Source organism: Lepisosteus oculatus, chromosome 26, assembly GCF_040954835.1.
Source record: "Lepisosteus oculatus isolate fLepOcu1 chromosome 26, fLepOcu1.hap2, whole genome shotgun sequence".
NCBI classification, from domain to species: domain Eukaryota; kingdom Metazoa; phylum Chordata; class Actinopteri; order Semionotiformes; family Lepisosteidae; genus Lepisosteus; species Lepisosteus oculatus.
The window spans coordinates 25,377-51,552 of NC_090721.1; the positions used below are offsets into that span (position 1 = coordinate 25,377).

The 26,176-nt window shown below is 41.2% G+C and overlaps 3 long non-coding RNA genes across 6 annotated transcripts in view; 2 read left to right on the top strand and 1 right to left on the bottom strand.

Annotated features, from left to right (window-relative positions):
* Window positions 1-3,449: 3,449 nt before the first annotated feature.
* LOC138225139 (uncharacterized) overlaps window positions 3,450-26,176 on the bottom strand; it is a 28,428-nt gene continuing 5,701 nt past the window's right edge. The window contains exons 3-14 of one of the 3 annotated variants that reach the window (XR_011183713.1): window positions 21,123-21,240; window positions 19,384-19,515; window positions 18,866-19,269; window positions 13,345-15,642; window positions 12,117-12,934; window positions 11,940-11,988; window positions 9,006-10,713; window positions 8,813-8,898; window positions 8,586-8,717; window positions 5,735-5,909; window positions 5,365-5,406; window positions 3,450-5,081 (exon numbers count right to left, since the gene is read on the bottom strand). This is a non-coding gene — a long non-coding RNA (uncharacterized lncRNA). Of the gene's footprint in view, window positions 5,082-5,364; window positions 5,407-5,734; window positions 5,910-8,585; window positions 8,718-8,812; window positions 8,899-9,005; window positions 12,935-13,344; window positions 15,643-18,865; window positions 19,270-19,383; window positions 19,516-19,757; window positions 19,862-21,122; window positions 21,241-26,176 lie in introns of those variants that run through there. The other 2 variants (XR_011183711.1, XR_011183712.1) reach the window with 2 other exon arrangements.
* On the top strand, window positions 22,119-25,039 carry LOC138225138 (uncharacterized). Of its 2 annotated transcripts, none has more exons than XR_011183709.1 (3): window positions 22,119-22,209; window positions 22,336-22,462; window positions 24,950-25,039. It is a non-coding gene; the product is annotated as an uncharacterized lncRNA (long non-coding RNA). The 2 variants fall into 2 exon arrangements; XR_011183710.1 differs by lacking the exon at window positions 24,950-25,039 and adding an exon at window positions 23,075-23,107.
* Window positions 23,103-24,115, top strand: LOC138225140 (uncharacterized). Its single transcript, XR_011183714.1, has 2 exons — window positions 23,103-23,338; window positions 24,005-24,115. It is a non-coding gene; the product is annotated as an uncharacterized lncRNA (long non-coding RNA).

The following is a 26,176-nucleotide window of genomic DNA, read 5'->3' on the forward strand; positions in this document are numbered from 1 at the left end:
TGCTGCTGAAACAGACAGGTCAAACTGTTCCAAAAGTAATCAGGACTGAATGAGTCACAAAATAAACATTTTCAAAGAAAACAGACTACAGTTATACAATCAGTTACATAAATCTTTAATATTTTGATCCATTAATGTGATTACTAATTTCTTTTACTACATATTTCCATTTCATAATCCCATGAGAAAAGTGTGGTGGCTCTGTGGCTAAGGATTTGCACCTGTGGCTGGAAGGTTGCTGGTTCAAATCCCACAGCTATCAGAGGGCTTTTTCTCCATTGGGCCCCTAAGCAAGGCCAATTGCTCCAGGGGTGCTGTATAATGGCCCCAGACCTCTCTGTATCTCATGGACAGCAAGTTTGGCTTATGAGAAAAAGACAAATTCTTTTATAATTGTATATGGCTAGTAAAGTAATCTTACCTCATTCAGTGGATTCTAAAAAGTACATGTATTTTATTGGAATAATGCAAGGTGTCATAGAGAAGATTTATATGCTTTTTAAAAGAATCCATAATATTTTAATCTTAATAATGTTTTAAATTTAACATAGTCAGAAAGAGCACATCAAAACTTAACCACATAAAGTGAGTCTTTGATGCATAACGTTTGTAAAGTGCAATCCTTCTGTGTACTTTTTATTTAAGCTACCTCTATCAGTCTTAGACATTAAGTATAATGTTTATATTACTAAATCAATATAATTTATGATGATATGATGTTCAAAGATTTATTCTCCTGTTTTTTTTATGCTCAGCTACCAAAATTACCCTTTTGTTTTAAAATTCGATATTAAGATTCCATATTAACCAGGTTTAAACATGCACTTTGAATGCCTACATCTGTATAAATCTCTTGATCAAAAAACACAAAGAGGCTCAAAAGTGCAAACAATAATCATCAATGAATAGCTTCCCACATATGATTCAATCAGTCGCACTTTATTTAACCCCAAAATGAGAAATTCATTATCCATGTTCAAATGAATAGATGTATTATATGGAGTTTGTATAACTGTTGATTTAATTCAGCCAGCCACTATATACAGTTGTGAAGGTTTCACCCCTCACTGGACTTGGTACATTCTGAGGGGGAGGAGCCAGCCCAGCTCAGAGGATAAAAGAGCAGACTCCCTGTGCCTCTGTTTTCATTCAAGAGTCCAGGAGTTAAGGAGAGTGGTAAGTGGTGAGTACTATTTCCTTACTTTTGTAAATCTTTTTTTCTAACAAAGTTTATTTTAGAAAAGGGGTACTTAGATTAAATACACTTGGCTCCTACTACAAACCTTTTGTTGAGCAAAGTATTTGTTATTTTATATTTATTAACCAAATCTACTACCTTTTTTGCAATAACCTACTCGCACGTTAAAGTTTCTACTGACTTAATTGGTGGACACTTCCAAACAGGTCTATATAAATGAGGATTTATTTCATAATGTGATAAATTATTAAAGGTTTTAAAAATAAAGTGTTAAAAAGAGAACCACAAATTAAGGTGTCTCTTTAGCTAAACCATGCACTTACAATTCAAAACCTACAAAGTTGGCATTTTTATGGTTAACATGGTACTTGAAAAAACTGGGATATAATTAATGAAATAGATTATAATTGTAAAGGTCATTACACTCTGTACTGGACTGACCCAAATCACACTAACCTCTGGGATTGGAGAAAAAGACCCCTAAACTCTAGTAGAATACATTGAGCAGCTAAGCTACTGTACCAAAAGTAGAAGAGTAATAAATCAACAAAACCTTGATAACTACCAATCTCATATGGCATATATGAATACTGGAGTGGCATATTTTATAAACTCAGTATGTCACCATTGTGTTTTCATTAATGAAATGTAATTACATCTACAAGCAGTTGAACTTGAGGCAGGATCTGGACAACCTGACCTTTTCACACTTTTTTGGGTTCTTCTAAAAATGAAGAAAAGGTTGCTTTAACTACCAACTCAAGTTTATGATGTGATAACTAATGTGAAACTTATTTATCCTATGAATGATACATACCATTGCTTATTAAATGTCAATGTGCACATTCTTGCTTCTCTCCAAGCCATCATCATGGTTCCAAAGGACTCCTTCATGCAGGGCTCATGAAAATAAACACTCCTTACACATGGTACTTGTTACCAGTTTATTTTTCTACACATTACACTTCATGGGACGACTGGAACAGAACCAGATTTGGGCTTCTCATGTAATTTTCTCTCCAGTTTGCGGCTGTCACTGAGATGTGTTCTCTGCCACAGTCCAAGAATATGGAGGTAGGTTAATTGCATTCTGGCACAAGTAGATGAGGAAAGGAATGGCATTCCATCTGATCTTCATTGGTGCAGTGAGCAGTATGGTTAAACCACTGTAAATAGATTTATACTTCCTTGCTGGCAGAAATCACTTATAGTAACATCCACAACAGATCTATTGCAGAGACAGACCAAGCCCTCTATAAAAAAAAAAAGAGCTCACTAACCAAAAATCTAATTAGTTTAAAAGGATGAAAATTGTGTAACAATTACATTTGCTAGACTATAAACCTAATGTATAAATAATTTTACTGCCACCAATGCTAGCAGTTGTCTCTGCCCTAGATGGCAACCTCTACACAACTCCATACAATTCTGATAACTCCTTTCTTAAATCTATTATATTCTCTTGGTCTATTCTATAATCTACAACTACTGCAGCTATAACAATTTCACACCAACATGTTACAAAAATAGTACTTACTTTGCAATGCAGTCTCAATCACTACAGTATGAAATGGATTCATCTTGGCAATACTTCCAGTAGACTTTTCTTTTAAAGACATCAACTAATGCATTAAGACATACAAATAGCTGCACCCAAATTCACTACACATACAGAAAACCTTGTATAATGGACAGCTTAAGTAAACTGCTTTTGGGACATTTTCACATGGAAGGGAATGGAAGACTTAATTGGTGTAACTTCAGTTGCACTGGAACTGCTTGTTTACTCTTAAATAAGTGTATCCATTGTGACTAATGGGAGGCACTGTAGAGAGCATCAGTAAAAAAAAGTCAACCACCCCAGATGGAAAAGTACCAGTATGACATTATCAGCAACCACAAACAGTGAAAAAATAAACCATAGTGCCAACATTACCTCCAGACTGGTCTAACACTATTGAGCAGGGTGCGTAAAGTAAAAAGCAAAACCTTACTACCCAAGATGCATGAGTTTGCCTACACATGGAGAAAGGCATAAAGGGACAAGAAAGGAGGAAATGACACCTTACAAGGGTGCAATCCCCTCCAGGACTGTAGGAGTAAAAACTCCCTCTATAGGGGATGGTACTGCTAGTCACAGAGGCTGTCCAGTGTGCCTGTTACAACCCCAAGCATCTAGGACTTCTAGGATGGTTTTGGATGGTGGTGGGTTTCTGGTGAAGAACTTCGAAAGCATGACAAGTTTTGGTGCAAAAGATTTATTTAAAGTGACTGGTACATAAACAGGATAACATGGAACTAGAGCAGTGCCAAATAAAAGAAACAAAATGAGGCTGGCTAATAGTGAGAAAGCCAACCAAACAAAAACCCAAAACACTCAGGTCTTCGGTATCTGAAACCCTGGCTAACCTTAACTACCCCCAGCCAGCCATATAAAACAAAGGCACTTGCCCATCCTAAACTAGTGTTTCTAATACAAAAACCAATGTACCCGACAACTTCAACTACGTTCACTTCAATACACTAGGGAACTACAACCAAAAGATGACAAAACATACTACAAAAGAACACAAACGTTGATAACATGTTGGGACAAGGTAATTGTAAAAAAGTTCACACAAAAAAATGAAGCCAAAGCTAGACAAAAAAAAACCCAAAAGTAAAACATGAGAACTAAAGAAAACCAAAGCCGAGCCAATCACAACCAAAGACACCTTCATTCTAAAAACCTCTACGTTACAAAGAAAATAAAGTACATTTTCATTTCTACACAACTGAACAAGGCACAAACCACCCAGGGGCAAAATCTAATAACTTTCATAAACCCAAACCATTAAAATTCTGTGCTTTACATTGTCAATGCCTAAAAATATATACCAAAGCTTAGATGCCTAAAGAATGCTAATAAACATCCTCTACTTACATCAAATGTACCCAAAAAGTAGGACCTGAACCTCCCCAGTAGTAAAAAAAAAAAATCAGTTGTGAAACCAATCAATTAGGAAGCAAAATGTCCAAATAAAAACTACAGGAAAAAGCAGATCCAGTGGCACAATGTACTTAATATAATTAACAGCAACTTATGTTGATGGTGGTGGTACAAGAAAAAAAAATTGGTACTTTATTAACATCCCATACAGACAAAAAGACATTTAATACACGAGAACATTCTCTGGCAAAGTATTTACAAAGCCACAACATAAAACAAAAATCCTCTCCCATGACAAGAGCTTTCTGTGCAGGTACCAAAAAAAGAGCCACACTCAGGTAAACCTTTCCGAAATGAGTGGATGTGATTAGTTTCCCTTTTATTCATCCCTACTTAATAGGTTTAATTCACTTTTACTCTACAGCCAAGGCAAGATTTATCTACATGTGTGCACCCATGCAAATAAATCATTGCTTGACCTTAGCCTCTCAAACGCTTTTCAAAATGGCTAAGAATGTGCAAAGTAGCTACCAAGTTACAAAACTTGGAACTCTTCCTCTGTTCCTGCACCAAAAGGAACTGTCTCCTCCCTGCCAGGTGGCTCAGGTGCTGGAGTTACAAGCCAAGGTCCTAACAGCCATTACAAGGCTGGTGTGCAGAGATTCACTTAGAGCTTCACAGCTCCTGTTGGACCATCAAAAGCACCTGAACCTCTTTCCAGCCCACAATTAACCCAAAAAAGACCCCCCCCCCCCTCATTTTTTGCCTGTCATTAGACACTTCTACAGCAGCTTTAATGATCCTCTGATGTGCCCATTGGCTTCTGGGATGGGAACAGATTCAAGATCTTTGCAGACAGAACCTGCTACCCAGTCTGCTGCATCTGGGCTCCTGTCCTGGTGAAGGTCTTCTCTTGGCAGCAAAGGCCTGGTCATCCCCCTGACAGCAAAGAACCTGAAGAAAAAAAAAACACTAGTCAGAAATAGTCCAGCCTACATTTCCACTTCCAACACCCAGTTTGACCTAAACTACTATAAGTGTTCAGTACTACCTTTTCAGGACAAACCAACAAAACCACCCTAAAATGTGATAAAGCAAAAACAGAGTGCAGAACTCAAGTCCATTTCTAATACCTTGTTTAAAGCATTTAACATTCCCACACAAGTTCCCAAAAACAGCCAGTTAAACCTCTCCCTTCCCTCAACCTTGAGGAACTAAATTGTTCTTGAATACTTACCAAGGACATAAATCCACTTGCTTCTCCTCCTACGTGTGCTAGCTTAAGACAAGACAATTAAAACCGTTAACATTCTCAAAAATTCAATTCCTCATTAAAAATGCAGGGTTTCAGATTCCTCCACATTCCTCTGATAACAGGATCTTTCATGTTCATTTAATGTGTAAAAAAGTTTAGGCAAGAAAAAAAGTTGTTTGTACTATACAACTCCCATGCACATGCCAACAGCTGCCTAACCAATATACTCAATTATCCAACTTGACATGCAATCTCCACAACTGTACCTAAACAAAATCAACATATACCCAAAGTACTCAAATGAAACCCCCAAGTACCCAGTGTACTCAAAATGAGTACTTGTCTCACTCACCTGACTGGATCCTCTGATGCTGCCTTTAACTTGCAGTCTTCAGACAAGCACACCACTCTAGCAGACCTTCACTGAAAGACCCCAGAGACCAGCCCCATCTGTGCTCCACTCCTGGGTGATGAAAGGACCTCCCTCTGAAGCCCAAGCTTGCTCATCTCCTCTAGCAGCATAGAGCCTGAAATGAAGAGAAGGATTCAGACCAGGTCCTCTGCACTTCTTAGAAACAGTCAAGCCAGCATTTCCACTCCCAACATGAACACAATGCAGCACCTGTCCAGGACAAACCAACAAGAAAACACCCAGCAGAGAGCCAAGAAAAAACCCCTAGTCAAGGGTTCTTGGCACAGGATCCAGTGCAGTTCCTTAAAGATGCTTAAATTGCCCAACAAAAATCACAAAACTTAGCCTCAAACTGAAAAGACATTTAAACATTTTGTATAAAACTAGCAAGACTTGTTTCCTAGTTCTAAAGGAGCCAGGAGCCTTAGTAATCAAGCTCTAGTTCTCCATTTCAGTTACAACTCTTGACTCGTTTTCCACCAAAACTTAACTAACATAGTATTAAAGACTCAGCAATACACCTAGATGAGTTTTCTGCCTTCAACATGGACAGAACTACAGAGTCTGGTAAATCCAGAGGTGGGGGAGTTTGCATTTTTATTAACACATGGTGCAACATCTTCCATCATGAAACACTGCTCACCCACTCTGGAATTTCTAATGATCAAATAACACCCCTTTTATCTGCTGAGGGAATTTAAAACTTATAGGTAGATATTTTGATCCCATGAGGGAAATTGCAGTGCAACAGCAGCTAAAGTAAACAGCATTGTAATGAATGATACAATACAATCCGTACAGTGAGAAGTGCACTAAGTAGAGTTACTCACAGTCCAGAACATACAAAGAATAAACCAAAACGGTACACCAAGTTGTATTGCACAAGTCCCTGGCATATCGCACGAAAACAGATGTAGCCGTTTACTGTTCAGACTGTTTACGACTGCCATCTACATCCACCCCTGACTAATGGCAAAGAAGTGCTAGAGGTACTGTACCCTGCAATAAGCAGGAATCTGCACATCCCGACAACCTTTATCATCTTGGGTGACTTTAGTCTTACAAATCTCAACCCCATTCTCCTGAAATACCAATCAGCAAGTCCCCCTCCCAACGAGAGGAGAAAACACTCTGGACCACGTTTGCACCAACATTCAGAATGCTTACAAGGCCATACCCCTCCCCCACCGTGGAAACAGACCACAATCACCATTTCTCCTCCCCACACACACAGACAGCTGCACAGGTGAGTGAAACCAGCAGTCAGGACAGTGAAAGTGTGCCCTGAAGGAGCTGAATCACTCCTGCAGGACTGTTTTGAAGGCACTGACTGAGGTGTTTTTAAAAGAGGCAGCCACACAGTATGTATCGACATACAGGAATATACATCAGTCACTAGCTACATCAAGACATGTGCTGGCTATGTGACAAAAGTAATAAGAGCGTTTCCTAAACAGAAACCATGGATGAACAGAGGTCTGCAACACTCAATCGGGCAATAAATCAGAACTGAAGTCAGCCAGTATCAATCTAAAGAAAGGTATTAAACATGCAAAAATCACACTCAAACAGGAACTGAAGTAACACTTCAGCACTATTGACCCAAGGCGCATGTGGCAAGGTATACAGGCCCTCACAGACTACAAAAAGGCAGAACATCTGTCCATGATGCCTCCCTGCCTAATGAGCTCAATGCCTTTTATGCTCAGTTTGAAGCCAGCAACACTTTTTATCCACATCTGGATAAAAAGAAAACATACACAGGATTACTATTCATCTACTTCAGCTCAGCTTTTAATACCATCATTCCAGAAACTAGTCAAGAAACTCAATGCACTGGGTCACGACACCACCCTCTGCAATGGGATTTGGGACTTTCCGACAGGCAGACCTCCAGCTGTCAAGCTTGGACACCGCACCTCCAGCACCAACTGAACGCAGAAGTCCCCCAGGGTGTGCGCTTAATCCATCGTCCACCTGTCTGATTAAGAAAGGTCAACACAGCCTGAATTTCCCCAAGACGGTTGAAGGCGGCTGAGATATGTCCCCAGATTCTCACCAACCTTTACAGATGCACTACAGAAAGCACACAGGTTGCATCAGTGTAGTATGGCAACTGCAGTATTGCGGGTGGTGAAAACTGCCCAGTCCATCACTGGGGTTACTCTCCCATCCAAGTCATTTATGATGGAGAGTGCTTGAGGAAAGCTCTAAGCAAAGACCCCACACACCCTAGCAAGAAGACTGCTTGAGCCTCTACCATCTGGAAACCAGTACTGGAGTATTTGGGCCCAGACAGTTTTTACCCACACACTACACAACTATTAAACTTCCAGCCTCTCACCCATGAGCTGAACCCTCAATCAAATCTAAAACGCACACATTGAAATCTACCTCACTTGCCAAGAAGCTCACTCTCCATAAAATGTTTTATCCTTTATTTCATATAGTTGAAGTATGATCTTGCACATTGCCTATTTTCTTATACAAAAGTATTGTTTTGTACTGCTTAACATCCAAGACCTAGCCAAATAGCATTTTCATTATACTTATATACAGGTATACCATATACCTGTATATAAGTATAATGAAACTTGAACTCTACACTTCCCAAATCAAAGACAAGATGCAAAAGCTCACAACTCACCGCTGCAGTAGGGACAGTGTCCTGCATGACTACTGTACCTTTGCATGTGTTCCAACATCCTCAGGTGCCCAGCAGATTCACCAAGGGCAGCTTAAAACCCCTCCTTGCTTTCTAGTGTTCAACCTGCAGGACTTCAATACTCACAGGTCACACTCCCAATATCCATTCAGACAGCCAAGTCTGTTCCATGGAAGCTCATTTCCAAACAAGACATCATCAGCACTGTCTGCATTCAGGTGGGCAGGGACTGGGGAGCACCCATCATGGCATTCCACTCTAAATCACAAACAATATTCCAGAGTCAATCATACCACTCAGCACAACTGTGGTCTAGCCTCATTGAGAGAGGCGGTTCTGTGAACATAACTGACCAAGATACCAACACTCTTCTCTTGAGACCAGGAGCTGAAAACTTCAAAAGCATCCTTTTTCCAGTGACAGCCTCTCAGTGCACCAACTGCAAGGACAAAACAGGACTGTCCATTTTCCTCCTCCACACTACCACCATGCAGATGCAGTTTTAAAAGTGCCCCTCACACTGACCTGCATCTCCCCTCTACTTACTTTCAACTCCCCTTGTTCACGGAGAGGAGTCCAAGTCCACTTCCCAAGCAGTAGCACTCCTTGCTCTCCACCAAGACAGCTATGGGAAAACTGCATCCTGTGGGAAAAAAAAAAAAAGAATCAGACCCCCCCCCCACAGTCATTTACATCGAAGCCAAAAAGATAAGGATAACCGATTAAGCAGAACATGATCTATACTAAAAATGCAAGATGGGTTAGGAGTAAACTAATCAGGCAGTGGGATAATTGGATTACTCAGTTTACTCCACTTCTGGCGATGAGAGGTCATCCATCTGGGAGCAAAAGCCTGGTCAACCCTTCTGGCAGCAGATAACCTAGTAGACAGATTCTGTTATGATCCTCTGCACTTAGAAACAGTAAGAACAATTACTCCCAGCTCCAGTTTTGTACTAAACGTCCAAAATGTTTGTTGCAGCATCTGTCCAAGATAAAACAGGAAAAACACCCTGCAGAGAGTGAAGAGAAAACCCCCAGTCAAGGGCTCTTGCCACAGGGGAGGGATCCAGTGCAGTTCCTCCCCTGTGAGGAGAGCAATTCCTGTGCCAACACACATCGCGAGTACCTGGCTATAACCAGTAAGGAGTCTACGGAGGAGGCTGTTGTGCCAAATCACTATTGTACTGCTGTGCATCAAAACCAATTTACATGTGTGCACCCATGAAATAAATCCGATGCAAAGCAGTAATTGCCTTACAGAGCCAGTCAAGTGCACATTAGTACACAAATGCCTCAACCAAACAGGGAGGAAAAATTACCCAGAAGAAAGCCCAAAAAAGCTTCACCTCTAGAAACAGTTCAGCATGTTAAAGCGTGATGTTATACACCAGAAGAGATCCAAGAGCTTAACATGTAGCCTACTCCAGAAGAAACTTTTCAGCTTCAGTAAACAGTTCTAACAAGCAAATACTAAAAGGTTATATAGCATCAAGTTTGAAATGGATAAGGTTAGACCGGAAAAGAGTGAAACTCACCTCTGCTCCAGGGACATGTCCTCTATTACACCACCCTTGCACCTGCTCCAAGATCCATGTGCATCCAGGAATTTCAAGGACTGCTTGCAGCACCTCTTCACTTTCTACTGTTCAAACCACAGACTTCATTGCTTACCAATGGGCATCAACCAGTCACACAGCTGGTATCCAGTGAGCTTCCTCTGAGCAGGGTCCTCCAAGCCTGTCACTGCACTGTGCATTCAGCTGGCCAGGAACTGCAGAGCACTGATTGAACTATAATCAAATGCACAGATCTGCATCACTGCTGACCCATCTCAGGAAAAACAGCTACACTTGCACCTCCTCTACTTACCTTCAAACCCACCTATACCTAGGCCTCAAGAGTGCACCGATTAGAGTGAGAGCAAATAACATATCCACACCGAAGATGAGGGTTACAGCCCAAGCACGTCGTCAGGCAGTAGGATGATTGGTTTACCCACCACGCTTTCCACCTTATTCAGAGGCTCGGGACTTTCTGTAGATGAGAACTTGAAGCAGGTGGATCACCTCACCTTACTCAGGACAAAGCTAGCCTCCTCTCTTCTGAGCTGGACCATCATGCAGCATGGCATCATGGACACAGACACCACTAACATTGACAGTTCTGGATCTTGTTGCAATACTCCAGGACAGTTCTCACCCTGGACTTAGATGCTGTTGCTTCACTTCCTTGAGATTAGCTTGGATACTGGCTGAAACCAGAAATGAAAACTAGTCAAATCAGTTGCAAAAGCAAAAAAGTAGAAAATTTGAGACACCCAATTAAAAACCTCTAGCTTAACCAACTGAGCCTTATAACCAAGATACATGATTGTTACCAAATCCATTTAAAGTAGTTCACCACGTAGATGTGCTGCACATTCAAGCACAACTTACCCATCATTAAAATCCAACCACCACTACCGAAAAACAGAACTGATTATGCAAAGCTGCATATCCAAATAAAATAGTAATTGAAATTCAATCTTTTTAAAGAGACCCTAAAAATGCATACCTAGTGCAGCAGAATTTTTGCCTTAAACTCAATTTGAGACGAGCCACTTCTGATTTTGCAAAAGTAACAAAAATTCAAAAACAGCAAGGATCCACAGCAGTAGGAGATCAAAACACTATCCATCTTCAGTACCAAACCGCTACAGCCTTAACCAAGGTGAAAAGGCTTTAGAGCTTAAACAAATTAAACAATTGACACAAAAGTACATAGTACTCGAAACTGATTGATAGGGCACCACGTGGATTGAGGTCTTTGAGCTGCATCACACACTTGACCATCATGGAGAGAATACTTTGAACACATACCAATTAACCCATGGTCAAACTAAGCCTCATATTCCTCAATGACTAGAAACACCTTTAAAAAAAGCTTTCTAGAAGATCAGCAGAACCACTTAACCACGTTTCACAGCCAGTTTTACACCAATAACAGGTTTGTGCTCATGGTTAAAGTACACATCCAGTATAAGAAAGTCCAACAGTCTTCATGTAGCTCTCTCCCTCACAAGGCACAGTACACAACCACTTCTAATCAGCTGGAAACTCACTCCCCTTTGTGCACTAAACCTCTGACAGGACTGTGCTGGACATTCACAGAATAGTCTCACTGGGTAATCAGGAAGACACCATACTCTTGGTTCCCCCTTTAATTTACTTAATTCACTTCTAAAATTTCAATGTAAGATTTAGTTACATGTGTGCACCCATGAACTAAATCTTACATACTGACAATTCTCTAATTTCCCAGTCATACCATAAACAATTTAGCCAAATCCTCCCCAGTGCTTGCACAACACTTTCAGTATTTGACTTCCGTCCCCTGATTAACCAGTACTTATGCTACAGTGACACTTTATCATTAAGGCTAAAAAAAAAAAAACAAAGAACCCCAGCAGCTCCAGGCTACATCAGAGTCCCCTCTTACCTGGAACAAAGTCAACTTTGGCTCAATCAGCCAGGTGGCTCAGCTGCTCCTGGGAACAACCATCAAAAGGCTGATGTGTAGAGCAGCAGTCGGAAAAGAAAGCTGCTCAAGTGGTGTCAAGCCCACAGCTGCCCCACACAACCTCCCCAATCTACTCTTGAGTGGTAAGGAACTCACTGATCTGACTGGGTCTCAGACATGGTATTTCACTGTTGTTTGAAAACATCTCCAAGGAGTCTCCAAGAGGAGGCGGCTGCTGGTGCTACAACTGCTTAAGCAAGAAACATCAAAACAAAAGCCTACAATAAAGAAACCCACAGTTCAACAGGAAGCTAAACTTGCCCAGTGAATCCCAAAACTAAGCCTAGTACAAAAGTGAAAAAGCATTGCATTTGGAATTTGCTAGCAAGACACTCACACCTGACTCCATATAAAGACTCTTTTAATCAAACACTATAGTTTGATATTTCAGTCATCTTTGATTTGGGAAAGTGTAGAGAACCAGTCACAAGGTGCAAAATGCCAAAACTCACCAATGATTAGACAATGTTCTGCACAACCTTCCCACGTGTTTAATACTCACAGAACACTCCCGATATCCTTTTGGACGGCCAATACTATTCAATGGAAGCGTCCATCAGCACTCTTTGCATTCAGGTGGACAGGGACTGGGGAGCACAAATCACAGCATTCCACCCTAAATCACAGAAACATTCCAGAGACCAAGACACTCTTCTCTTGAGACTAGGAGCATCTTGTCTTCAACCACTGCCACGTGCACCAACTGTAAAAGAAACAGAACTAACCACTCCCATCCTCCACACAGAGGGGACCAGGTTGTGCTGTGTAGGCTGCTCCCAACTTTAAAAGCTCTCCTCACACTGACCTGAATCTCTCCTTTGCTTACCTTCAGCTCACATTGTTCACTCGGCGCAGCCCAAGTTCACCAGCAGTAATGCTTCCTACTCCCCCGTTCTCAGTCTGACGGCTGTCACCTGCTCATTGGAATACACAGTGTAAAAAAAGTATTTCAACATCACTATCTTGCATCACAACACTGGCTTGAATACTGAAGATGCCCAACGGATTGCTACAGTTGAAGTTAGTTGCAAAATCAAAGATTCTCAAAATATTCAATTTTCCATGCAGTAAACTAAAGAATGTTTGGCTTTCAGATTGTCCTGCATCTCTGATCCTGATTACAGGGTCTTTCAACTTCAAGTACAAACTAGAAGTAGCCAAGAGTTTGTCATACAACACTATGTCCCATGCCAAAAGCCATCTGCCCAGTACACATAAATATACCCCATACAACAGTCTACACAATTGTACGTGAACCCAGGTATATGTACTGTACCCAATGAAAATGTTCCACATGTAGCTAGTGTACACATTGTAGTCAAACCTGAATCCTCTGATGTTATCAATGACATTCAGACTTGGAACAAGCTCCCCACTCCTCCAGTAGACCTTCATAGAAAGAGACCGGCCCCATCTGCGCTCCACTCCTGGTGATGAAAGGTCTTCCCTCAGGAGCACAAGCCTTCTCATCCCTACTGGCAGCAGAGAGCTTGAAATGGAGAGAAGGATTTAACCCAAGTCCTCTTCCTTTCTTAGAAACAGTCAAGTCCGCATTTTCACTACCAACAGGGTCCAAGTCAAACCAACAGGACAACACCCTGCAGAAAACAAAGGAAACCCTCCAGTCCACTGTCGTGCCACAGGGGAGCAAGTGCAGTTCCTGTGCAAACACCCATCAAGAGAACCTGGCTGACATGCTGTCTCCTCAGAGTTGTAACCAGTAAGGAGTCCGATCCATCAGGTCACAATTGAACCAAAGTGATTTATTTACATGTGTGCACCCATGAAATAAATCACATACAAAGCACTAATTTAGTCTTTGAGAGCCAGAATGACAGCCAGTCAAGTGCACGTCAGTGCCTCACCCAATCAAGGAGCAAACATCACCCAAAAGAGACAAGACAAATCCAAAATTACACCTCATTTCTAAGTGGATAGCATGTTGCAATGAGGTTCAAGAGTTTAACACTAAGCCTACACCAAAAGTACCTTTTCCTCCATTGTAAAAATTCTTACAAGTGAGGGGGTTGTTTGATCAATTTGGACTAAGCAACATGAAAGATATCTGAAAGAGAAGCTCACTCACCAATACTAAATGGTTAGAGCATCAAATTTGCTTTGGATTAGGGAAGACAGGAGAAGAGTGAAACTCACCTCTGCTCTGGGTAGTGCAACTGCTCCAAGATACATGGGCATCCAGGAAATGTAAGGACAGCTTGCAGCATGTCTTCGCTCTCCCGTTTTAAAGTTCTGCACTTTATACTCACGGTAGGGCATCAACAGGTCACGCAGCTAGCATCTTTTCGGCCAGCCAGTGAGCTTCCTCGAAGCAGGATTCTCTAGGCCCGTCACTCCACACTGTGCATACAGCTGGCCAGGGACCGGGAAGCACATCACTGCTGACCAAATGCACGAAAAGTTTGACTTGCAACTCACCTTTACCTTGGCCACATGGGTGCACTGATTGGGTTAGGATCAATGATCAGGTCAGCATTGAAGGTGCAGGTTATAGGTTAGGGTCAGGAATTTCAGGCAGTGGGATGATTGGTTTACAGTCTGTGAGTCCTAACAATTTAAGCCGATAAAAAAAAAAAAAAATTGAGCAGATGCATCACCTCAGCTTTATCCATACAATTAGTTAATTCACCACGTAAAAGGATCAATGATCACTAAAACAAAAACACTTGATTTTCATCCAATAAAGCTCAGGGCTACAGTAAATCTGATTACACTGGCTTGCAAAAAAAAAAAACCTAGAAAAAAATTAAAACCTCAAAAGAAGCTATTACTCTTACCTACCACAGTAATACTAACATTTTAAAAGTAAAAAAACCACCACAAATCACAGGAGCGTCTTCACCTGCTGCAGCTGGGAACACACTGGCTCCAGGGCTGCCTTATAAAACTCCTCAGGGCGATTAACAGGAGCCAATCCCAACCTGTGCTCAGTGTCCCACCTCCACTGTTTCCAATTCAACACAACTGCTTCCAATGACTAAACTAGCACTTACCACCTCATCTGTTAATCAGATGAGATTTGGATAATTAATGGATTACAATCAACCATAGAGAACTTTCCCACCACTATTAATCCATTAGTTATCTCAAACTAAAAAGGAAATTAACCTTTATTTAAAAAAAGACAAGACTGGAGGAACAAAATTACTTAACCATGTGTTCAGCTTGGGAAGACTAGAGAAAGGTATGATATCTGAAACATACTTGAAGTAAAGCAGAAATATTAACCAGTCCAGACAATTCTTTGCATATGACTTAATTACATGCAGCACTTTATGGTCCCCAAGAACTAGCATGGAAACTGTTGAGCAAGAGACTAAGGCAGAGGTCTTAAGTCTGAAAAATTCCTTATCTGGAGCAAGCACAGCACTACCCACTTGATTCAAACTAGTTTTAAACTGATACAATGCATGTAAAACCAAAAGATTCAAGCAGGAGGTGTCCATTCGCCTTAAGCTCACATCTCCTACCACTATATGGGTACAGAGTAACAGATTCCACTCTTAGACTCCATCACAGATAAGTACAACTGACACCCCTGCATGTTGTCACACTAAGTCCTTCTGGACCCAAGGCCTGCTCGTCCCTTCTGACAGCAGAGATCCTGAAATGGAGAGAAGGATTTAGTCCAAGTCCTCTGCACTTTTCAGAAATACTAAAGGAAGCTCAACCCCAAATCCAGGATTGCGCTGAACTTGCAAAATGTTCAGTATAGCACCTGCCCAGGACAAGCTAACAGGGAAACAATGTAGAGAGCAGAGAAAACCCCCCAGTCCAGGGCTCTTTCCACAAGGAAAAGATCCAGTGCAGTTCCTCTCCCTTGAAGAGAGCAGTTCCTGTGCCAACACCCATCAAGAGAACCTGGCTGACATGCCATCTCCTCAGAGCCTCAACCAGTAAGGAGTCTGCAGTGTGCCAAGTCACAGTTGTACTGCAGTGTATCCAATGTGATTTACTTACATGTGTGCACCCATGAAATAAAATCACATACAATGCAGTAATTCAGTCTTTGAGTCAGAATGGCAGCCAGTCCAGTGCATGACTGTGTAGGAGAGCTTCAACCAAGCAGGGAACAAACCCAGAAAGAAAGCCAAAAAGGTTTAACACATTAAAAACCATGTCATTTGCCACCAGAAGATATCCAAGAGGGGGGGTTGGGTGAGTGAAACCAACCTTGTCTCCAGGCACAGTGTCTTTCTAGACACTACCCTTCCATCTCCTCCAAGATCCATGGGCATCCAGGAAACTTGAGGACAGCTTACACCTCTTCACTTTCCCCACTGTTCAAAGCACAGGACTTCCATACTCACAAATGGACAACAGGTCACAAAGCTGGTATCCTTTTAGCCAGCCAGTGAGCTCCCTCTGAACAGGATTCACCAATCTTGTTTCTCCACACTGTGGATTAATCTTGCCAGGGATTGGGGAACACTGATCATTGTACTAAAATCAATTAACAATCCAGACCAAAAGATCTTGACCTACACCTCCCCTCTATGTACCTTCAAACTCACCTTTACCTTGGCCACAAGAGTGCACTTGAGTTAAGAGCAATAATTGGATCAGCATTAAAGACTCTGGCTGACTGGATTACTGACCAGTATTTCCTGCAAACTGCCCATCACAGAGCAGCCAAGGTCAGGGATTCAGGCAATAGCTGAAATAGACACAGCCTTCCGCTTCCTCAACATTCTTCCTTTGACACGGCAGACGTCCAGGGAAACTGGATCCTTTTGCAATATTCATTAATGGTTGTCAACAGCTCACTAGAATAAACATGTAGCACCAAACAACAACAAAAACAACAATGAATCAAATTCAGTGCATCCAACTCAACTCCACCCCAATCCCGATGGATCACGGATCCTAACCCTCAATGCTGGATCCTTACTGGCTGAAAGAAAAAAAAAAAAAACAAATCCTTGTCCTGCTCACCCAGGACATAGATGCCCTTGCTTCTCTTCCTTGACATTAGCTTGCAAGCTTCTGAGGCAAGAGATTAGAATTCTTCAACTTGCTTCCCCGTGCCACACAAATACTCAGATCTTTAGGTCAATTTACAGAAGACTAACATTCCTAAAGTAAAGGGGAAAAATAGTTAATGGAAGATATTTTTCCCATCTGGACATAGGGTACATACAAGTACATCTAATGCACACCTAAATAAAACTACCAGTACTTCTACATAAACAGTAACAAGTTTACAGTACAGAGAATTGACAGACATTTCAATGTTGTATACCCAAACAAATAGTGGTGGACAATGCTTTAAGAAAATGCCTCAACACACAATGAAAGAGGTGCAGTAAGTTTGCATTTACTACAAAAAGAGCAAAAAGTCCCCCCCCAAAAAAAAATAATTAGGTTCCACAGCAGTACAAAACCAAAAACACTAACAATCTTCAGTACCAACAGCAGCAGCCTTGACTGGAGCTCCATAAGAGGGGAACGGTTTGAGTTTTAACACTTAAAGTTGATTTCAGCCTTCCAGCTACAGCATGCTCTATACCATTAGGGAGATTACAGCTTGTACATATGCAGAACAAGCCATTGGTAAAACTAAGCTTAACATTCCCTAATCAAGTCATTCAAGTGTTCTAAGAGGTGTAAAAATAGAAATAGCTTACTACCATAGTATCTTGTATGGTCACAGGTCAATACACAGGAGCCAAGGGAAAAATATGCAGTATAAAGCCAGTTTAAACAGGAGCACAAACAATGAAGTCCTCCAGCACAAGTAAGTTTCCATACTGCTCTCTCCCTTCTCACAAGAGAATACATACCACTTCAGTCACCTAGAAACTCATACCTCCCCTTTCTGCACTAAACCTCTGACAGCATGGCTTTTAGTGCAGATAATGGGGAAAAATACAGCCTCACTGGGCTAAATCAGGAAGTCCACCTTACACTAGACTGGAGCATAGGTTTCCCCATTTTTTAATTTAATTCAGTTCAGAATTAAAGTCAATGTTAGATTTATTTACATGTGTGCACCCATGAAATAAATCTCACATACTGTGAATCTCCATTTTCCACTGGTACCCTTAGCAAAATAATTTAGCCAGATCTTTCCCTGTGCTTGCACAACACTTTCAGTATTGGACTTCCATTCCTAATTTACCACTTCATTTAAGTTAGAAGACACAAAGAACCCCAGCAACTACAACTAAACAAAGGCTGTAAAATCAGAGACCCCTCCTGCCTGGAACAGTCAGTTATAGCTCAACCAGCCAGGTGGCTCAGGTGCTCCTAGAAACAGCCACCCCAAGGCTGGTGTGCAGAGTGGCAGTCAGAACAGAAAGCCACTCCTACCTTTGAGTGAGGATCAAGCAATGTCAAGCCCAGAGCTGCCCCACACACAGTCACCCCGGTCTCTACTCCTGGGTGGTAGAGAACTCACTGAGCAGCTCTGACAGGGTCCCCTAACAGCTGTTGTCTTGGTTTAGTAACTAAGAACTCCTCAAGCAGATCTTCACTGAAGAGAAAGCACCCAGTCTACAGTGTACCACATCTGCACATTCCTGGCAAATAAAGGTCATCCCTCTAGGAGCAAAGGCCTGGTCAACCCTTCCAACAGCAGAACCTGAAGTAGAGATTTAGATTTGATCCTCTTCACTTTGAAACAGTAAGAATTTTTACTCCCAGTACCAGTTTAGTACTATACATGTCAGTATATAGTACAGCACCCAGAAGATAAGAAAACCTACAGCTCGAATTAAACCAACACTCAAACATGATAGAAAAATCACCAGAAGTCTTCCAAAACTAAGCCAATTCTTAAGGGTAAAAATAAATAAATAAAAACAGGATACAAGAGTGAAACTCACCTCCTCCTAGACACTACCTTTACAACTGCTCAAGATCCATGGGCATCCAGAATATTCAAGGATTGCTTGCAGCACCTCTTCACCTTCCACTGTTAAAACCACAAGACTTCAATATGCACAGGTGGGCATCAACAGGTCACACAGTGGGTATCCTTTTATCCAGCCAGTGAGCTTCCTCTGAACAATTCTCCAAGCGGTGTCTCCATACTGTGCATTGAGAAGCTCTGAGTACTGCAGTGTAGTTTAACTCACAGACAATCAGAACCACTGCTGAACAGCCTTATAAAAAGCTGGTCTGTGCAGTTTCCACACACCGTTCCAACAAAATCTCATCTGGAAACTCCACCAGCATCCTCTCTCAAGTGAATGTGCTCATTGTCACCATCTGCTTCTCAGAACAGCACCTGAAGGAGACAAGGGCAGCAAAACACTGATGGCCACCCCACTGCCACAGAGAGGGGACCAGAACAAGTGCCATACAGACTTCTCCCAGCCTTAAGAGCTCACCCCGCACTGACCTGCATCTCCAGTTTTCTACAGTCCAGCAGAGACTGGAACACCAGCATGTTGGACAGAGAAGGGTCTTCCCTGATGTCCCAGTGAAACTGTCAAGTCAGGATATAAAGCCTTTCCTGTTGCCGGTTTGAGCTCTAGAGAAGAGATCACAGTATTTACCAACAAGAGTTTTATACACTAAAACAAAATGTATAAGTGTTGGGGAAAACTAAAAATTGTCTAAACCAAAAGCAAATAGAGACTTCACACTAATCTTAACTTCACTCCGTACTCTCAAGTATTGACACTTCTTAAAATTTTTAAAAACACATCTTTGCAAAAGCTTTACAATTCTTCAACAACTCCTGGTTAAAAAAAGCATAGCAAAATAATTTACCTTATATAATAATGACATTAAAAACTAACAACCACCACTCTAATAACATAAAGCCTCTCTTTAACCTGCTGTAGTAAGAGACAAAGAGAGCCAGACACCCACCCACCTGGGCTGCCTTGTTATAAGCCTCACGATGACCTCACGGCTGTAGCTAATTCACCAGGGGCCAATCCCAACGGCTCCTCAAAGGGCCACTACCAAACCCCCACCGCTCCTAATACAACACACACCTGCTTCCAACGACCAAACAAGCATTAGCCAGCTAACCTATTGATCTCTCATCCCAAAGCCAAATTAATTTCCAAATGACTACCAAGAACACTTGTTAAATAGCACCCTGCTCCTGTTATTAAATTAGTTGCAGTTTCTTAGTGATTAAACCACCTTTTTATCCCTTCAAATTTCACTCATAAATGGTGAAAAGTGACTTGAAGCCAAACTGCAAATTATTCAAGATCCTTAAAATGTCCTTAATATAATTTCAAATGTTCAAAGTGTATATATATCCACACTGTATATCACATATATAAACACAACATGTTTGGTTGTGTAACAAAACATAACTGCAACCTTGATATTAACTTAACATAAAATTTTATTTGGTCAAAACCATCACTAATCACACAGAAAAAAAACACAAGAAAAAATAACACTCCTACACTCCTGAGGAAAAAAAAACATTAATTAAAAAAGTTAATTTATATGACAAATGAACATGGTGGGAGTACAATAAGTAATGGTTGGGCTCTTAAATTTCACATTTATATCTGCAGATGACTAGAAACTCATCTCTCCTACATATGTGTGTGTTTACAAGGCTGTTTTTTTATTCAGTTCAGTTTATTTGTTATATACACAAGTACAATTAAATCCTTATTCACATGTATGGTCCTATAAAAAGACATTAAGGAACACCCCTTTTAACTGTGGGTTAAACCTGTTTCACAGCCACTACGACTGTCACCTGTGGATGCTTTGCTCCTCTGTTTTTGCTACATTCCATGGGGGAGGTGCCAGCCCTGCTCAGGGTATAAAACAGAGGACTCCCTTTGCTCCTGTTTCCATTCAGTGGTTCAGAACAGGGGTGAGTACAGGCTGCTCTGTGGGGTAGAATATGTTCTTGAGATTTGCTTTAAGTTTACAGGGCTGAACTAGTTGGCTTTTCACTTTCCCGGGTTAAAGGGGACTACCACTCCTGGACTGGAGCAGCAAGTGTTTGTATTGTTGCTAAATATTGATTTAAATGAGTTTTTACAAGGTTGTTTTATCAAACACTTGATTATGACCATTTAGTTTGCATTCCTATAATAGTATAATAATTATATTTCATAGGTAAAATATAACTAGTATACTTTTCTTGATTACCTGGTAGAAAGCAGCTGAGCTGCATGAAGCCATTTCTGGTGGACTATTGATATTGTAGGTGGGTACCTGCATCAGCATGCGCAGTCTGCAAAGGAACAAGTAATATGCATATTCCATGCTGAAAAGAGAAGAAAGAAAACACATTTCAACTGTGAAGCCTTCTTTTTGTTTCCAATTGATTTTGGCTTTTTTTTTTGCTTGGAAAACTGGTTTTACTCAGGTTTCTTGTGGAGGTGCCAGCCCAGCTTAAGGTGTAAAAAGTCACTGCTCCTGTGTTCATTCAGCATTTATAAAGTGGTGACATCTGGCTGTTTTTGGGACAAGCCTCTTTGTCAAGTGCTGTTTTTCTCTAGTTGACTTTTTTAATGAGTGGGGGCTCTTAGATTCGTTCACTTGGCTGGTTCTAGTAAACTGACTGGAGTGCCTGTTCCTGATGGAAAGGTCAGGATACTGTGAGCTGGGTAGGTACACTGTAGCAGTGTCCATTTTCCTTCATGTGGAATCCTTCTGTTAAGCTATGACACTTTCCACCTGCCCACCAAAGTGAGGGTTTCCCAGTTTATTGAAAATAACTTTTTCTGAATCTTGGGAAACAATTCCAGTGGCTCTTAACTCTAGAGAAGTGGTTCCCAATCCTGTTCCTGGTGACCTTGTTTCAGCTCAGCCCTTAGTTACACAATCAAACCCTTCATTGACTTTGGTTTGTTCCCTGTTCTTACTCATGTTGGAGATTTAAAGTAATATATTGTAAGTTAAATAAAGTCCCAAAGGTGCGCAGGTCACCAAGACTTGGAACTACTGCTATAGAGCATAGATACCCCGTCTTGGCCCGACAAACTTACTCTTCAGGTTTTCCATGTTTTTTTAAGAATTGGCACCTAATGAGCAGTGTTAACCAGAGCTGCTGTCCTTGTCCTTCATTTCCCAGCTGGAATGAACCAGGGTTTGGGAAGGAGGACCCGTGGACCCCTGTGAAGTGTGATCCTGAGAACAGGAGGTGCTGTACTCCTGCCATTGTGGGAGTCCCAAACAGTGCTTAGCCACATCACGGAGGCAGACGCCTTGGGTTCTTTCAATAAAGGGCTGGGTAATATGCTTATGTGATTACACAAAAGCTGTGTACCTCTACCCTTGAGAAGGATAGACTATGGCTTTGACTACTAAACTTCAAATGGCCCATCAATAGTATCCCTTTTCCTTACCTCATGTACAGCATCAAACCCTGGGAGGTGGTTCATCTTCAGTGCTTCTGTCATTTTTGCAAAACGTGATGCAGAGCTTTCTTCCTGGTGCACACTGTTCTTTAGTAACACTTGCATCTCGTGTAGAGCATGGAAAAGGTGAGTAAATGTACTAGTTTCCCTGAATCACAGATTCAACTGCACAGGTTATAACTGTCATACAGTTTACAACACATACTAGTTTGTGCCAAGTTTTGAACTATAATGGCATTTTAAGTGATTGATTCATCAATGGTGTAGTTTTTTAATCTGTTACTATTGTCTTTTTTTCCATAGGCAAGTGTACTATTCTAGGTTTATAAAAGTTATAAATCTTACCATCTTACTTGGGTGCAGCATGTAACACTGCAAGTGTTAATCCAAGGGCTCAGTACTGCAATTAAACTGGGGGGGAAGTGGAGGTGAACGCTGGACACATTCCTACTGGAATAGTGCTCTATAGGCAATATTAAAATTATCTTCCAGTTTTAAGGCTCAGCAGTGGAAACCAATCTATTGTTCACTTTGCAATTAACTCTTTCTTGTTCCTATACAACCAACAAATGTGGACAGCTTCCTCCTCAAGCACTTACTAGTTTAAAACATGAATTTTTAGCTGCTGTGGTACTAGTAATACATACCTACTACCTGCAACTACAACCAGCATGTGGTGGCGGTGCCAGATGAGATATAAAGTGTCACAAGTAGAAGTTCACACCCATGTCTTCTCAGGATATAATCTGGAGTTTAACTGTCTGCCTATGCATGCTACAAGCCACCAGTCCTTTAAAATGGTAACCGTATCATTGGTTAAATGTTTGTTTTGTTTATACAGTTAACTGACTGTTTTAGAAAAGAAGCTTTTCCATTGCCTTTCCAGTCTGACCTTACCAGAATCTCACTACTCTTTACAAAATCCACAAGGTGGCCAAGATCAATATTGTCTTCTGGATCTGTAGCAGCTTCACATGTGCACCTCAATGAAGGCTGACATCAGTAAGGAGGAATTGAGACCCAGTTTAATTTAGATCTCCTGTACCTATTGGGTGGAAGAAAAGTGATTTTTTTTGTGGAAGTGATTTCAAAAGCTAGGGCAAAGCCCACAGAGCTCAACCAATCGTTGACAATGTGGCAACTGCTTTACCTCAAATGTTTGTCTTCAGAGTACAAAAAAGTATGAGAAAGCAGTTGGGGGAAAAAATACTCAACTCCACTTACATATTAAAATGTACCTTCTTCCACTGTTCTCTTTTACCCAGTCCCACACAACCTTCCTTAAAATACAGGAGAAATGGTTTTGCTCAGAATGTTCATGACTAGACTAACCTATCAAGTTTAAGTTGTTTTCTGATAGCAGTAGGTTTTGCACCATGAAATTAGAAAATGCTAGATGTAAGTAGGTTACCTTTTTTCAGAGAGAAGTAATGTATTTATACATATCGTGAATTTTAAACATACAATTAAAGAGTGTGTTTGCATTAAAGCTTAATTAAAAATATTATGTACGATAGCTTATGTAAAAAGCAAACAAAATATTCAAAAGTGGATGACTGTAAAATTAAGGTACAACAGAGTTCCTCACGTATTCAAGCCTGGGTTCAATTTTAACTTGGCAATATCACTCTACACTGCATCTCCTGTTCCAGTTTGCTCTTTCTCCAGGCCTTCACTCTGCACTACAGCTCCCAGTTCCAAACCTGCACTCCAGTCTGCACTGTGGTTCCTGGCCTTCGCCCTGGAGCTCTGGCCTATTTTCTGCTGGTTCTCTTGCCTGAGTTTCCAATCTACGTTGGGAGGCAGCCTTCATCCTCTAGGACCCCAGGGCTCCTCTAGTGCAGGCACATTTCATTCTTATGTCAATGTAAACCATCCAATAAAATTAGCAGGTCTCAACCAACAGACTCACAAGTAAACCAGAATGAACAGTGGAAGAAGAGTATTGAGTGAGCTATCATGATCCTCACTGCCTACTCAACCATAAGACAAATCTCTTAATGAGCACTAGGACTGGCTAAAGAAATTACTGTTGTTAATAAGGTCCAAATTATAATTGCTAGACTTGGACTATGCAGAAACTGATTTAAAAAAATTGAAGTGATTGTCCAAAATTTGAGGTTCCAGAGGCTTCACTTCTGCTCAAAGTGACTGGGGTGAGACTTTACTGAGAACCCTGGGCAGTAGCTGTGGTTTTAGAGCAAAGCCATGAAAATACAGCTGGATGCTTCATTCACACATCCTGCTATACCATGGTAAAACCAGAAGGCATTAGCTCATGCTGAAGGATCTATAACTAGTAAGATGACAGAATATTGTAGGACATTTTTGCCTTGTTGTTTGGAGGTAATGCAGTAAAATTCCTGTGAAATCTGTAACAAACACTCCCAGTTTATCTGGTGTTTATCCACCCCTCAACTCTTCCTTCTCCTCAGCCTTGATCCCCTAGACATGTTTAAAACCAATAAACATGCTACCACTGTAGGTGGTACTCAGTCTTAAGGTGTGTTATACAAGGTTACAAGAAAAATATGTTTACAAGTCCAATTGAATTATCAAGAGTGTGAAAGTTAGATAAGAGTTTTAACTGCAGTTTTGTCTTTAAACTTGAAGGTATCATCTCTGGAACAGAAGGTACTATGCTCACTGACCTCCTGGGACCATCAGGACTACACACCAGTGGGAAAGCATTTTGGCACAAACAGGCATTCAAAGGGTCTGAAAAAAGGCATCATAGTATTTCCAAGAGTAACTTGGATAATCACCATCATGGCCTGCCTGCACCACCCAAAAAGACAATTTTTCCTGTTCAAACAAGTTTGCCTACTTGTGCCACTGTAAAATCCTGGGAAGGTTATTCCGAAAGGAGCAGCTCTCCCCCTGTACTGTTCTACTTAGTTCTGCAGGACTGAGGCTACAAATCGGCACAATAAAAACTAAGTCAAGACCTGGCTGTGCCTTCTTGTTTCATTAAAGATGGACACAAGTAGGCAGGTTTCACATGCAAAAGAGCACAACCAATGAACAAGGTTCTGGACTTTAAATCATGCACTATGAACAACCAGAATTAGTCCTGAAGTGTGTAGAAGAACAATAAAAAATAAATATGACACTGAGGACAGTAATGGAACAGCACAATCGTGTTCCTCAGGAGAACCTCAGATGGCTTTAGATAGATAGATACTTTATTGATCCCGTGAGGGAAATTGCAGTGCAACAGCAGCTTAACACAGACAACACAGCCACAGTGTAACGAATTACATAATAATAGTACAATACATACAATACAAGAGTTACTCACAGTCCGGACACAGAAAGAACAAACTAGAACAGAACACAGAAAAATCGTATCACACATCTGAATATAAATATAGATGTAATGTACAGGTCCCTGGCATATATTGCACAAAAAACCGTTGTAAACGGGGAAAAAGAAAGAGAACAGATCACTGTCAATGTTGCCTCTGCCCAGACGCAAGGTAGATGTGTTGTACAGTCTTATGGCAGAAGGCAAGAACGACCTCCTGTAGCGCTCCCTGTTGCACCGTGGATGAATCAGTCTATTGCTGAACGTGCTCTTCATTTCTGCAAGCCTGTCATAGAGGGGATGGGAGAAGTTGTCCATGATGGCCTCCATTTTGGACATCATTCTCCTCTCAGCCACTACCTCCAAGGGGTCCAGGTCAGACCCAATGACAGAGCTTGCTCTTCTGATGAGCTTGTTCAGCCTTTTAGAATCCACTGCTCTAATCCCAGAGCCCCAGCACACCACTGCGTAGAAAATGGCACTCGCTACCACCGACTGATAGAACATATGTAGCATCTTACTACACATAATTC